The following is a 5,347-nucleotide window of genomic DNA, read 5'->3' as shown; positions in this document are numbered from 1 at the left end:
TCACTAAAACCTCCACCTCCCGGGTTCAAGCGATTCTCCTTCCTCAGCCTCCCAAGTAGCTGGAACTACAGGTGTGCACCACGCCTGGCTAATTTTTATATTTTTAGTAGTGACAGGGTTTCGCCACATCAGCCAGGCGGGTGTCAAACTCCTGACTTCGTGATCTGCCTGCCTCAGCCTCCCAAAGTTCTGGGATTACAGGAATGAGCAGCCATGCCCGGCCCTTCTGTGTCTTTTCTAAGAAATTGTTGTCTACCTCAAATTAGGAATGACATTTTTGTACGTTTCTTCTAGAAGTTGTATAGTTTTAGCTTTTAAATTTAGGTCTATGATCTATATTGAACTAATATTTGGATATGGTATAAGGTGCAATCAAGAGTCTTTTTTTTCCCCACATGGATATCCAGTTATTCTGGCACCTTAATTTTGTTTTTCCTTTCACCACTGAATTGCCTTAGCTCTCAAATTAAAACCCCACATATATAAACTTACTTCTGGATTTAGTAATCTGTTTCATTGATCAATTTAACTGCTTTTGCACCAATACCATGCTCTCTTGATTACTGTAGCTTTCTATTCGGGAGGCTGAGGCAGGAGAATCGCTTGAACCCAGGAGGCAGAGGTTTCAGTGAGCCGAGATCACACCACTGCACTCCAGCCTGGGGTACACAGCATGACTCTGTCTCAAAAAACAAAACAAAAAAAAAAAAAAGGAAAGATTTGGAATCAGGTGGTTTATAAATCATCTAACTAGGTACTTTTTCAAGATTACGTGACTATTCTAGGACTTCACATTTCTATATTAATCTTAGAATCAGCTTGTCAATTTCTTAGAAAAAAAGGGTCTGCTCTATGATAACTGTGATGTTCCTATAGAATAATTTGGGGAAAACTGACATGTTAACAATGTTGAATCTTTCCACCCTTGAACATGAAATATCTATTTATGAAGGTCTTTAATATTTCTCAGCAGTTTTGCACTTATTAACATGGAGATCTTAAATATCTTTCATTAACTTTGTCCCTAAGTATTTTATTTTTGGGATGCTATGGTAAATGATATTGAGTCTTTGATTTCATTTTCCAACTGTTTGTTGCTTGGTAATATAAATGCAATTGATTTTTGCATACTGACCTAATATTGTGCAAACTTTCTAAAGTTAAATCTTACATAACTGGGATACACTCTATTTGGTAATGATGAATTATTTCCTTCTTATTCAATTTTTCTAATATTAAATTAAGAAATGTTGTATCTAGGCCAGGAGGGATATTGGTCTATAATTCTTTTCTTGTAATATCCTTAGTATTAGGGTTATGCACACTTCTTAAGTCAGAAAGTGTTCCTTCTCACTATTTTCTGAAAAAGTTTGTGTGATATTGGCATTATTTCTTCCTTAAATGTTTGATAGAATTTATCAGTGAAGTCATGTGGCCCTGAATTTTTCCTGTGGCAAGGCTTTTAATTATAAATTTAATTTTTCAACAGACACAGAGTTATTCATATTTTATGCTTGATATTTTGTGAGCTTCATAATTTGCATCTTTTAAAGAATTTGTCAGTTTTATCTAAATATTTTAATTTATTGATATGAGATTGTTAGAAATAGTCTTTTATTTGTCTTTTAACAACTGTAGAAACCTGCAGTGGTCTCTCATATTTCATTCTTGATATTTGTAATTTGTGTTCTCTTTTTTTCTTGATCAGTGTAGCTAGAGGTCTATCAATTTGATTACTCCTTTCAAAGAATGAACTTTGGTTTTGTTGATTTCCTAACCTACTTTTTATTTCACTGATTTACACTCTTTATTCTTTCCTTGTGTGTACTAGGGGTATAATTTATGTTTCCTAGTTTCTTAAGATGAAGACTTAGATCATTGATTTTAAGCCTTCTTTTCTTTTTAAAATTTTCCCCAGCTTAAATAAGGTATAATTAATAAATAAAAATTGTATAAATTTATGATGTACAATGTGATGCATTGATTCATGTACACACTGAGAAGTGATTAATTCAAGATAATTAACAGCCATCATCTCACATACTTATTTTTTTGTAGTCAGAACATTTAAGATCTACTCTTTTAGCAATTTCCAAGTATACAGTACCTGATTATAAACTATGGCTACTACTCTAGAATAAGATCTCCAAAACTTATTCATCCTGTCTCACTGAAACTTTGTACTCTTTGACCAACATTTTGGCATCCCAAGCACCATTCCCTCCAGCCCCTGGTAGCCACCATTCTACTCTGCTTCTATGAGTTCAACTTTTTCAGATATCACAAATAAGTGAGATCACGGAGTAGTTGTCTGTGTCTGGCTTATTTCACTTAGCATTATATCCTCCAGATTTACCCATGTTGTCACAAATGACAGGATTTTCTTTCTAAAAGCTGAATAGTATTCGATTGTGTGTGCATATATACATATACACCATATTTATTTTATCCATCAATAAACACTTTGGCTGTTTCTTGGCTGTTATGAATAATACTGCAATGAGCAGGGATGTGGTTTTTTGTGTTTGTTCGTTTTTGTTTTTGAGACAGAGTCTCGCTCTGTCACCCAGTCTGGAGTGCAGTGGCATGTCTCTGCTCACTGCATGCTCCACCTCCTGAGTTCACGCCATTCTCCTGCCTCAGCTTCCCAAGTAGCTGGGACTACAGTTGCCCGCCACCACGCCCAGGTAATTTTTTGTATATTTAGTAGAGACGGGGTTTCACCACCTTAGCCAGGATGATCTCGATCTCCTGACCTCGTGATCCACCCGCCTCGGCCTCCCAAAGTGCTGGGATTACAGGCGTGAGCCACTGTGCCCAGCTGAGTGCAGTTATCTTTTTATATCTCTCCATATCTCTATTCCTTTGGATGTATAACCAAAAGTGAGATTGCTGGATCATATGGTAGTTCTATTTTGAATGTTTTGGGAAAGCTCCATACTGTTTATCTTAATGGCTGTGCTAATTTACATGCCCACCAATAGTGTGCAAGGGTTCCTTCTTCTCCACATCCTTGCCAACACTTGTTATCTTTTGTCCTTTGTGTGTGTATGAGATGGAGTCTCGCTCTGTCACCCAGGCTGGAGTGCAGTGGCACGATCTCGGCTGACTGCAACATCTGCCTCTTGGGTTCAAGCGATTCTTCGGCCTCAGCCTCCTGAGTAGTTGGGATTACAGGCGTGCACCCCCACACCTGGCTAATTTTTGTATTTTTAGTAGAGACAGAGTTTCACCATGTTGGCCAGGCTGGTCTCGGACTCCTGATCCACCCTCCTCGGCCTCCTAAAGTGCTGGGATTACAGGCATGAGCCACCACGCCTGGCCTTCTTTTGTCTTTTTGATAATAGCCATTCTCACAGGTGTAAGGTGATATATCATTGTGGTTTTAATTTGCATTTCTCTGATGATTGTTGATATTGAAATTTTTTCATGTACCTGTTGACCATTTGTATGCCTTTTTTTGAACAATATCTATTCAAGTCCTTTGCCCATTTTTGAATCTGGTTGTTTCCTTATTATTGAGCTTTTTGAGTTCTTTTTGTATTTTGGGTATTAACCCCTTAAAGGCTGTATGGTTTGCAAAATGCTTTCTTTTTTTTTTTTTTTTTTGAGACGGAGTCTCGCTCTGTCGCCCAGGCTAGAGTGCAGTGGCGCAATCTCGGCTCACTGCAAGCTGCGCCTCCCGGGTTCACGCCATTCTCTTGCCTCAGCCTCTCCGAGTAGCTGGGACTACAGGCACCCGCCACCGCGCCCAGCTAATTTTTTGTATTTTTAGTAGAGACGGGGTTTCACCGTGGTCTCGATCTCCTGACCTCGTGATCCGCCCGCCTCGGCCTCCCAAAGTGCTGGGATTACAAGCGTGAGCCACCGCGCCCGGCGCAAAATGCTTTCTTGCATTCCACTGATTGTCTCCTTGCTTTGTCAATTGTTTCCTTTGCTGTGCAGAAGCTTTTCAGTTTGATATAATCTCATTTGTCCATTTTTGCTTTTGTTGCCTGCGCTTTTCAGGACATATCCAAAAAAATGTTGCCTAGACCAATGTCCAGAAGCTTTTTCCATTTTCTCCTAGGAGATTTGCAATTTGGAGTCTTATGTTCAAGTCTTTAATCCGTTTGTATTGATTTTTTTTGTCTATGGTGTGAGATAAGGGTTCAATTTCATTCTTCTTTTTATGGATATCCGGTTTTCCCAACACCATTTGTTGAAGACACTGTCTTTTCTCCATTGTGTGTTCTTGGCACCTTTGTTGGAAATCAGTTGACTGCAAATGCATGGATTTACTTCTGTAAGCCTTCTTTTTCTCTGATATAAACATTTAAGACTATAAATTTTACTCCAAATGCTTCATTAGCTGAATCTCACAAATTTGGATATGCTATGGTTTTATCAGCACAAAAGATTTTAAAACTTTTCTTGTGATTTCTTTGATTCATGGGTTATTTAGCAATGTGGTTTAATTTCAAAATATTTGGATTTGCCAAAGTTTTTTTGATCTTGATTTTTATTTTAATTCTGTTGTTATTAAAGAATATATTCTTGGCTGGGTGCGGTGGCTCACGCCGGTAATCCAAGCACTTTGGGAGGCTGATGCAGGTGGATCACGAGGTCAGCAGTTTAAGACCAGCCTGGCCAAGATGGTGAAACCCCATCTCTACTAAAAATACAAAAAAATTAGCCAGGCATGGTGGTGGGCACCTGTAATCCCAGCTACTTGGGAGGCTGAGGCAGAGAATTGCTTGAACCCAGGAGGTGGAGGTTGCAGTGAGCCGAGATGGTGCCACTGCACTCCAGCCTGGGCAACACAGCGAGACTCCATCTCAAAAAAAAAAAAAAAAAAAAGAATATATTTTTTATTATTTCAGTCCTTTGAAATATATTGAGACACATTTGATGGCCCAATTTGTGGTCTATTTTGGTGAATAAAGTACATAAATATAAACATAAAAAATAAAGTACATAAACATAAATGTACACGTGAACATAATGTGTATTCTGTAATTGTTCAGTAATGTTTGATAAAATGCCAATTAGGAGGCCAGGTGTGGTGGTTCACGACTGTAATCCTAGCACTTAGCGAGGCCATGGTGGGCAGATAACCTGAGCTCGGGAGTTCAAGACCAGCCTGGGCAACATGGCAAAACCCCATCTCTACTGAAAATAGAAAAAAATTAGCTGGGCTGGTGGTACACTCTTATAGTCCCAGCTACTCGGGAGGCTGAGGCAGGAGAATCACTTGAACCCAGGTGGCGGAGGTTGCAGTGAGCTGAGATCACACCACTGCAGTCCAGCCTGGGTGACAGAGTGAGACTCTGTCTCCAAAAAACAAAAGCAAAAAAAGGTCAATTAG

The sequence above is a fragment of the Symphalangus syndactylus genome, chromosome 6 (genome assembly GCF_028878055.3).
Source record: "Symphalangus syndactylus isolate Jambi chromosome 6, NHGRI_mSymSyn1-v2.1_pri, whole genome shotgun sequence".
NCBI lineage: Eukaryota > Metazoa > Chordata > Mammalia > Primates > Hylobatidae > Symphalangus > Symphalangus syndactylus.
The sequence above is the reverse complement of the archived record's forward strand: the minus strand, read 5'-3'. Positions refer to the sequence as shown.